This window comes from Quercus robur, chromosome 3, assembly GCF_932294415.1.
Source record: "Quercus robur chromosome 3, dhQueRobu3.1, whole genome shotgun sequence".
NCBI lineage: Eukaryota > Viridiplantae > Streptophyta > Magnoliopsida > Fagales > Fagaceae > Quercus > Quercus robur.
Genome location: NC_065536.1, coordinates 58,767,258 through 58,778,160, shown reverse-complemented (window position 1 = coordinate 58,778,160; position 10,903 = coordinate 58,767,258).

Sequence of the window (10,903 nt, the reverse complement as noted above, 5' to 3'; positions counted from 1 at the left end):
GAAAGTCGGAAAGTCGGTTACTTTATAGTCGGTTATCCATTACGACTAATCTCTATCTGGCTGTGTGTTTGGCATTCACAAATTATTTTACTCTTATTTGTATTATGGGAATCTACTGCACTTTTTAATATTATTTATAAGTCTTATTTTACTATTTCAATTAGCTAATTTTTATTTTTATCTACAACACTTTAAAAAAAAATCAGTTTTAAATATCAAACATACCCTAATACACTTCCTCCTATCCTATTTCGTAACGGTTACTAAATATTATAATTAGGTCATAAGAAAAGCCATCGTTCTAATAAAGCCCAAAAAAATCTCGTATCTCATCTCGTTATACTATTTCGGCAAAGCCCACAGTTGGCCCTATTAGCCGAGCCCATTAATACATACACTTCATCCCAAGTTGCAATTTGTTAGGAAAATGGGAGATCTAGTTTGTGTTTGGGTTCTGCGTTGCGTTGCTGCGTCTGCGTTTTCACTCTTTTTTTTTTTTTTTTTTTTTACATTTCACGCGTTTTGCAGAAAAGGGGGACAAACGGCACTGTAGCGGCACTGTAGCGGTACTGTAGCAGTACTGTTTATGGGACCCATAGCCACTTTATTCATTAAAAAATATTAAAAATGGGTCCCACGGTACTATTTACACATTTAAAAATTATTTTGCTACAGTGTTTTCAGTTTTCAGTTTTTCAGTTTCAACAACAATAAGTTCAATCCAACAACACCCCTATTTTTTTTTTTTTTTTATTTTTTCTTTTTTTTTCTTTTTTTTTTTTTTTTTTTTGCTTTCAAAACTTCTAAACCTAGGGCATGGGATTTCAAGTAAACTGCATACAATTATTTCAATATTTTCATATTAATGAAGAAGCAAGGAGATTAATTCTTGGGAAAATGCTAGATCTACTAACTTTTTTTTTTTAACAAATTGCTAATATAGTGAGTAGTTATTAGTAAGTATATAAATGATATTAGTGATGGCTTAAATGAGAACCAGTAAAAATTAGTCACAATAATAGTTTGTAAAAAATGTGGTAAAATAGTTTGTGGCTTGGTTGTAGCATAACTAGCATTACTTTGTTTTTTAACCATGCATGCAGAAGATTTAAAAAGAAAACTAAGTACATAAGTAAAGAAAAGAAAGGAATGTTTTAACAAACAAATGCATTGAAATAAGATTGAGATATAATGTTTAATTGCAAAAGATTTTTTTTTTTTTTACTAAATAAAAAAATGGGTCTTTAGTGTTGATTTATCGACCCCTGTAGGTTCCATCACCTGTAAGAGTGAAAAAACATACACCCATAACAAAGTTATATGTGTCACCTGTTAGGTGATGATGATAATTGTTTGCAACACTGTTCATGGCTTCCTTAATGGAATGTGAAAAGTGAAAACCATATAGCTTGAGTTTGGGCTTTTTTCTGGACTAGAGACTATATTGCTTGATTGACGTTGTGGCCCACTCACTATGACTTGCACTCCCACCCAACTGTGTCTAAGGCTACTCCGCATGATTTTACTTACAACTGTGGATTTTGTTGTGAGTTCGGTTCAGTTTTTTAAATTTTGATATTATATTTTTTTTTTTTTTAAATGGCAATTTCAAAAAGCATGGTTATGAAACTAGGCTTTTTTTTTTTTTTTTTTTTAAGCTGGGCGCCTAGTAAAAACTGATAATAATGTTTATTTCATACTTAGTACCAACTTCTTAATAATAATAATAACAATAATAATAATAATAATAATATTATTGGTATTATCTATATCTATATCTATATATATAATAATACGTAAAGCAGAGAGAAAATCCAATTAAATTTTAAATTGGAATTCGATTAGAGTTTAATTTTGCGCCATGTGTCTCACTTAATCTAAATTTTAGAATTTTGTGTCAAGTGAGTTAATTTAGTGTAAAAATTGAATTTCAATTAGAGTTTAATTTTGCGCCACGTGTCCCATCTATTCTAAAATTTTAAATTTTTGTGTCAAATTAGTTAATTTAATGTAGAAAACGATGAGTCCAATATAATAAACCATAAAAAAAACATAATCATATAACTAAAAAAAATTCAAATTTATAACTCATCTATATATATATATATATTAATAGGTAATGCTTAGAGAAAATTGAATTAAAATTTGAAATTATAACCCAATTTTGCGCCATATGTCCAAATTTATGTGGGAACTACACTATAATTATCCACTTAAACTTGTGTAATGTGTCTAATCTAATCTAAAATTTTAAATTTTTGTGCCAAATTAGTTAATTTAATGTAGAAAACGATGAGTCCAATATAATAAAACATAAAAAACATAATCATATAACTAAAAAAAATTCAAATTTATAACTCATCTATATATATATATATATATATATTAATAGGTAATGCTTAGAGAAAATTGAATTAAAATTTGAAATTATAACCCAATTTTGCGCCATATGTCCAAATTTATGTGGGAACTACACCATAATTATCCACTTAAACTTGTGTAATGTGTCTACTTAAGTTTTTTAATTTTTGTGTCAAGTGAGTTAATGAGTACAAAATACTAAGAATCTAATATTAATGAACTATAAAATAAATAAATAAAACTCATATATACTCAATAAAAATCACCACATGTTTCTCAAAAAATAAAAAAAATAAAAATCACCACATAACAAAAATCACCACACATTCTATCTTATTAAAAATTAGAAGAAAAAAATGATCATAAATAGTATTAAATTTAGGTAAGAATTTTAATATGTGACTAATTATGTTTACTTTAAAAATATAATTTGACTAATTATCTATATTTTATGATAAAAAAATTTTGTTTAATTTTAAATATATCTATATATATATATGCATGAATGCATGTGTGGGGTCCAATAATTTACGGGTCCGGCCCACGCGCTTAGGGGAAGCCCACCGGTCTTAAACTGAAGGAGGCCGGGGCCCAAGCTCGAAACTAGGAAACATAAAAATAGCCCGAAGGCATAGCCGAGGACGGTTTCGTCCTCGGCAGGCCCAAAATCTCAGGGATAGGAATGGAACATGAGTAAGTTAGAAAGATCAGAAAATATCCTGGGGAAGTTGTCTTTAATACCCTTCCCTGACATGACACTGCCCCTAACAGAGCCGGGATCTTAGGCTTTATGGATCATCTACAGTAATTTTGGGATTAGATTGATGGGACAAATATCTGTCCTGGAAAGATCGACCCTACACGTGGACGAGGGACAACAAACGTAGGCTAGTATAAAAGGAAAGGTAAACTAATAAAGAGAGGGGGTCTCTCCCATCCAGCTTCTGGAAAAAGACTTGATGAAAGAGAATGCTTGGAGAATATACGCCGGACAACACCTAAAAACCTGCCGACGGGTAACCGAGGACAACACCATCGCTCCTCGGACATGATCCGAGGAGACAAATCCTCCTAGATACAAGATTGATGGGCCTGAATATCCAGCCCAAAGCTCTTTCTCATATCGGCTCACCTAAAGTCCGGCTCGAAACGTCCCCCTGTGATCCAACGCTGGCCTTTCAAGCCCACTCTCTACAAATACTATTGTGAGGGATCTTCCGCGTGCAAGCCCAACATCGTCGCTGGGCCGTTGAAGATTTTGTGCCCCTACAATTGGCGCCGTCTGTGGGAAAGGCTTGCACGTTGGCGTAGGAGGTGTTTGAGTCAACTCTCTAGCCAGCTGAGGTTTGTGGGATTCCCTCCATCTCCGGCGACATGCCGTCGTTGCTCCGACCCGAATTTTTGCTAGGGGCTACGCCCTGCAGTGTCAACAGCGCGGACAGCTCTAGGGGCTTTCGGCTTCAGGCCAAATCCCCCCCCCCCGCCATGGTCTAGGGGCTGATCTCCAACAAGTAATGGACAGAACCAAGGCCTTGCATGGTCCTCGGACCCAAGCCTATGGGGAAACCAAGTACAAAAAAGAAATCTTACAAGTAATGGACAGAACCAAGGCCTTGCATGGTCCTCGGACCCAAGCCTATGGGGAAACCAAGTACAAAAAAGAAATCTTACAAGTAATGGACAGAACCAAGGCCTTGCATGGTCCTCGGACCCAAGCCTATGGGGAAACCAAGTACAAAAAAGAAATCTTACAAGTAATGGACAGAACCAAGGCCTTGCATGGTCCTCGGACCCAAGTCTCTGGGGAAACCAACTACTTAAACAGAAGCATACAAGTTTTGGACAGAACCAAGGCCTTGCATGGTCCTCGGACCCAAGCCTCTGGGGAAACCAACTACTTAAACAGAAGCATACAAGTTTTGGACAGAACCAAGGCCTTGCATGGTCCTCGGACCCAAGCCTCTGGGGAAACCAACTACTTAAACAGAAGCATACAAGTTTTGGACAGAACCAAGGCCTTGCATGGTCCTCGGACCCAAGCCTCTGGGGAAACCAACTACTTAAACAGAAGCATACAAGTTTTGGACAGAACCAAGGCCTTGCATGGTCCTAAGACCCAAGCCTCTGGGGAAACCAACTACTTAAACAGAAGCATACAAGTTTTGGACAGAACCAAGGCCTTGCATGGTCCTCGGACCCAAGCCTCTGGGGAAACCAACTACTTAAACAGAAGCATACAAGTTTTGGACAGAACCAAGGCCTTGCATGGTCCTCGGACCCAAGCCTCTGGGGAAACCAACTACTTAAACAGAAGCATACAAGTTTTGGACAGAACCAAGGCCTTGCATGGTCCTCGGACCCAAACCTCTGGGGAAACCAACTACTTAAACAGAAGCATACAAGTTTTGGACAGAACCAAGGCCTTGCATGGTCCTCGGACCCAAGCCTCTGGAGAAACCAACTACTTAAACAGAAGCATACAAGTTTTGGACAGAACCAAGGCCTTGCATGGTCCTCGGACCCAAGCCTCTGGGGAAACCAACTACTTAAACAGAAGCATACAAGTTTTGGACAGAACCAAGGCCTTGCATGGTCCTAAGACCCAAGCCTCTGGGGAAACCAACTACTTAAAAAGAAGCATACAAGTTTTGGACAGAACCAAGGCATTGCATGGTCCTCGGACTCAAGCCTATGGGGAAACTAAGTACGCAAAAGCGCCATCGGAGTCCCCTAACTCCCAGTCGATTGCTCGCATGGAATATTTATAAATCATCAGCCTTAGACGATATTCACGCGCTTATCACAGAATACCCAACTGATATCCCGGTTAGTTTCTTAAGTTTGATTTATTACAAGTTATCGATATAATGCCTGATAGTACTGACAGACGAAGGTTGATTAGATTATGCTTCAAAGTAGCTTTACCACAAATATTTTCAAAGCAACACGTACATAGAGCACATTCGTTCACAAAGTGGTGTTGCCCATTAGACCAACGCTTAAAACATGTAAATCAATTTTCATTTTTATTACGATGAAGAAATAGTACAGTGTACAAACGAAGAGCTAGAATCAGCCTACGTCAAAGTTTACTACATAATCAGGAAAAAGAAAAATACAAGAAAGCTGGAGAAAGCCGAGGAGGTATGTCGGAGGAAAGGTTGGCTACAGCTCCGAGACCTTATTCTTCCCCCGCACCCTTACCTGCCCATAACTCAGGCAGCTCAAGAGACCCAACTTGAACCTGACACCGTTGAAGAAAATGTGTAGGGAGTTGGAGGTGGTGGGGCTTTCTCTAAATATACGCCCACCGCAAAGCAGAGGCGCTGATGGAGGAAAACCCTTCTTCTGCCGCACCAAAACTCTGGCATGGACAGAACCTGCTTCGGATTTTGACTAAAAGAGGGAAAGATTCCTTTCCCCCTCGGTGGAAATGGAGTACCCTCCTGAACTTGTGCTTCCTGTGCCCATACCTTACTGTTATAAGCCTCATAAAGACACGGCGCCTCTGCGGCGGAGGAAGTTCTTTCTTCCCGACCCTCGCTTTCAACATGTTATGCCAAGAAAGGAGAGCTCCGGGTATGGGAAGCGTGATATGGGAGAAAACTAAAAGGCTGGGTGTATATATAAAGCAACCCTCTCTCCCTCCTATTTATTTGAAAAGACAAGATAGTGACAGTCAACTCACGCGGCGTCCCAAGGAGCGCTACAGACAAAGTGGTCTTGGCTCAACTTCCAACGTCAACTGCAGCCAAAAGACTGAAGGAGCCTCGTAAAGGCGCGCCTCGATCTTTGGGGCGTCAGAGAAGTACTGCATGGCCAGAGGTTGCTGAAATATCTCTTAATCCGCGGGTTCATTGAATTCGCGACCCAGGCCCGTTTTGCATAAAGGCCCAGGGACACCCTGTTCGGCACCTCGGGAAATGCTTAATGAAAGGGAAAACCAAGTACTGATGCAGACGTCGGTCTTGGACAGAACCTAAGGTTTGCATGGTCCTCGGACTCAAGCTAAAAGGGAAAACCAAGTACTGATGCAGACGTCGGTCTTGGACAGAACCTAAGGTTTGCATGGTCCTCGGACTCAAGCTAAAAGGGAAAACCAAGTACTGATGCAGACGTTGGTCTTGGACAGAACCTAAGGCTTGCATGGTCCTCGGACTCAAGCTAAAAGGGAAAACCAAGTACTGATGCAGACATTGGTCTCGGACAGAACCTAAGGCTTGCATGATCCTCGGACTCAAGCTAAAAGGGAAAACCAAGTACTGATGCAGACATTGGTCTCGGACAGAACCTAAGGCTTGCATGGTCCTCGGACTCAAGCTGAAAGGGAAGACCAAGTACTAATGCAGGCATTGGTCCCGGACAGAACCTAAGCCTTGCATGGTCCTCGGATTCAAGCCTAAAGGGAAAAAGTCAAGTACATAAGATAAAACGCATAAGTCTCGAACAAAACCCAGGTTTTGCAAAGTCCTCGGACTCAGGCTGCTTGGGAAATCAACTGCCCGAATGAAGAAATTTCTCGGCTTAAATACTGGAAAGGGTTAAGTCTCGCGTATCATGAAAATGGCAGAACAACCTAATGATCGTCAACCTAAAGAGGCCATTCATCCGGTGGGTAACACGTCCTCGGACAGATACTTCTTACATCTTATTGAAGCAGTTAATACCCATCACGGCTAATTTTAAGATAAGTCTCATTCCTCACTAGTCGGATTGCTATGTTGAATAATAATTTTGTTAAAGTCATCGTGGCATCTTTTTATCAACGATTACTTTGGCCTTATTTATTATCGATTGAAATGCTATACTATTATGCCGAGCAGCGCTTTCACATTTGTTAAAATATATAAACAAGACATACGAAATAGAATAACAATAACTTTTATTAATATGAAAAATTGTTACAACGTACAAGGAAGGGCTTAAACGAGCCTATACAAAAAATGAACTGCTAAAACAGTAACAACATCCGTAACACAAGTAAACCATCAGGTGTCTTCTGAATTCGCCTTCAAAGTCTTTCTGAAATCTATGCCTCAGTACTGCTCATATCAGGAGAAGATCCTTATACAAAAATAATGAAGGACAAGGAAGAAGAATTGGAACACATGGAAGCACTTCAGCAAGCTCTTGTTGCTGAAGAATGCAAGGGAAAAAGAAGATGGAGGACATGAGCGGGAAGGAGGAGAAGAAGAGGGAAGCAATGAAAAGAAAGTAAAAGGAGCAAAAGAGGGAGAAGGGGAGCCTTGTTAGGTATGCTCATGAGAGAGCAGATGGAGATGACAAGGGAGGTTTTCGACTCAGTCACACCAGAAATGGGGTGTGACGAGTCCCTGCTTCGGATTTTGGCTAAAAGAATGGGGAGGCGAATCTTAAGCCTCCGCCACCCTTGCCCCGACCGAGCCATCTCGAGTTTTGTTAGGACATGGCGTCTCTGGGAAAGGAAGGATTTGTTCATGGTGGATTATTATGAGATAAGTATTATTAAATGGGGAATAACCGGATGGAGGAAGTGGATTCTGGGAAGAACGTGAAGGATTCGAACATGAAAAGGTCACCCTCAGTCTTCTCTCTTTATATAGGGAACGAAGAAGAGGGTATGTGACACATTAAGATCCCCAGGGAAATCCAGAGTGTAACGCGCCGTTTCGTTCTCCCACACCATCAGTAAACCGTTGCATCTGGGAGGCCTCGTAAATGGGAAGGCATTAAAGACACGCTGCAGATAACCACGCGGCATAACAGCAACGTGCGCAAATCCCGGAAAAACGGCTCGTAGATCGTTGCGTTCCTTGGGGAGGGAAAGAGTCGCCCGTGTTGATCAAGATCCGAAGAAAGTGAGCGGCAATAAGGGCTTGACATCATCAAAATCCACCTGTCCTACCATGATGTTGGACAGCAGGATTTTGAGGGGCTAATGTGGGGTCCAATAATTTACGGGTCCGGCCCACGCGTTTAGGGGAAGCCCACCGGTCTTAAACTGAAGGAGGCCGGGGCCCAAGCTCGAAACTAGGAAACATAAAAATAGCCCGAAGGCATAGCCGAGGACGGTTTCGTCCTCGGCAGGCCCAAAATCTCAGGGATAGGAATGGAACATGAGTAAGTTAGAAAGATCAGAAAATATCCTGGGGAAGTTGTCTTTAATACCCTTCCCTGACATGACACTGCCCCTAACAGAGCCGGGATCTTAGGCTTTATGGATCATCTACAGTAATTTTGGGATTAGATTGATGGGATAGATATCTGTCCTGGAAAGATCGACCCTACACGTGGACGAGGGACAACAAACGTAGGCTAGTATAAAAGGAAAGGTAAACTAATAAAGAGAGGGGGTCTCTCCCATCCAGCTTCTGGAAAAAGACTTGATGAAAGAGAATGCTTGGAGAATATACGCCGGACAACACCTAAAAACCTACCGACGGGTAACCGAGGACAACACCATCGCTCCTCGGACATGATCCGAGGAGACAAATCCTCCTAGATACAAGATTGATGGGCCTGAATATCCAACCCAAAACTCTTTCTCATATCGGCTCACCTAAAGTCCGGCTCGAAACGTCCCCCTGTGATCCAACGCTGGCCTTTCAATCCCACTCTCTACAAATACTATTGTGAGGGATCTTCCGCGTGCAAGCCCAACATCGTCGCTGGGCCGTTGAAGATTTTGTGCCCCTACAGCATGTATTACATACTTTTAAAAAAAAATTTGACTAATTATTTATATTTTTATAATAAAAAATTTGTTTAATTTTAAATGCATCCATGCGTTTACATGGAGTTAGATGCTAGTATATATAATAATAGGTGAAGTTGAGAGAAACTCAAATTAGAATTCCAAATTAGAATTTTAATTTTGCGCAATGTGTCCTAAATTATTTATTCTTAAAGAGATTTATATCTTAATTTTAGAATCAAATGTGGAACCACATCATAAATATTTATTCAAGTGAGTTATTAAGTACAAAAATTAAAGAGTCTAGAATAAATGAATCTTATAAAATAAAATAAAAAAGTGCTTCACAATAATAATAATAATAATAATAATAATAATAATAAATATGAACAATTTACGTTTTATACCTAATAATATCCTTACAAATTTTTTTAAAGAGTTAATAAAATATAAAAATGACTATCAATAGTATTTAAATTTTATATATATATATAGGAATTATATTATGCATCTTATTGTATATCTTTAAGTGTATCCATGCATATGAATAGGGTTACAAATTAGTTTTAATAATGTTTGTGTTAGTTTTTTTTAGTGTCATAATTATTTGTTATTACTATTAATAACTTCTTATCAATATTAATTAAATCTCGAAAAATCAATATTAATTAAATCTCAAAAAATTTCAACGTCATCGAGCATAAAATGATAATGCAAAAAGATGATAAAATACATACCAATAATCCAAGTTTAAATTGTACTAGTACATGATATTATAAAATTTATAAAAATAAAAATAAAAATAAAAAAATAAAAAAAAAAGACACAACTACTAATTATTATCCCCAAATGGAATTAGCAATGGAATCCTGAGGAACCACCATCTCAGGGTCTGTTAAAGATCTCATGTTGTTTGCTTCACTATTATGTTGTCTAATAGGAATTAAATCTTGATTGATACCTTTGAAGCCCCTATCACCCTATCATTTAGTCTAACAAAATTATGAAGAGCTATGGAAAAGATGGCATGTTTCTGATAATTTTCCATTTATTCTTTTACACACCAAAAGTATGCTCAATCACAAGTGGTTTTTGGTACCTGGTTGTTATTGTTTGGTCGAATTTGAATTTTATATATTTATACATTTTTCATTGAAATTTTAAAGTCTAGAACCCTTTTAAGTTTTAACCAAAAATAAAAATAAAAATTCTTATTTCCCTTTATTTTTGTTAGTTTTTATATTTCTAAATTTGAATGCATCAAGATCATTAAGAGTTTTTAAGATACTTCATCATATAGAGTTCTTTAAATCTTGATATTTCATCATATAGAGTTCTTTAAATCTTGACCTTTTATTTTTGTAATATGATTCAAATTCTCCCAAATCATTAATCTACTAATAAACGCTTTAAAATAATAATGCCACATCATCTATTAAAAATACCAAAATGACACATCAGATTTTGAGTTGTGTGAGTACATTTAGTTCTTCAAAAACTTTAAAAACACAGATATGAGAGACTGAGACTTTTCTCATACCCCAGATGGCCTCAAAGTTGTGATGTAATTCTCATGATGTTTTACAACTGACCCTTTTCCAACAATTATCTCCTCGACTTCATTTTTTTTATTCATTTGATGGTTATAATGGGGGAGGAGATTTGAATCTTGGATGTCTTCCTTAGATAACATCAAAGTTCAATGTTAGTAGGTTTTACAAAAATAATATTAAAAAAAAAAATTTAAAAGTAAAAAAGAAGGAAAGAGAACCTAGGCCGCAGTATCTGTGCTTGCTTGAAGTAGACACCAAGCATTGGAAATAAGAATCAAATCCCTCTAATTGCTCAATCAGTAAACATCAATTAGGT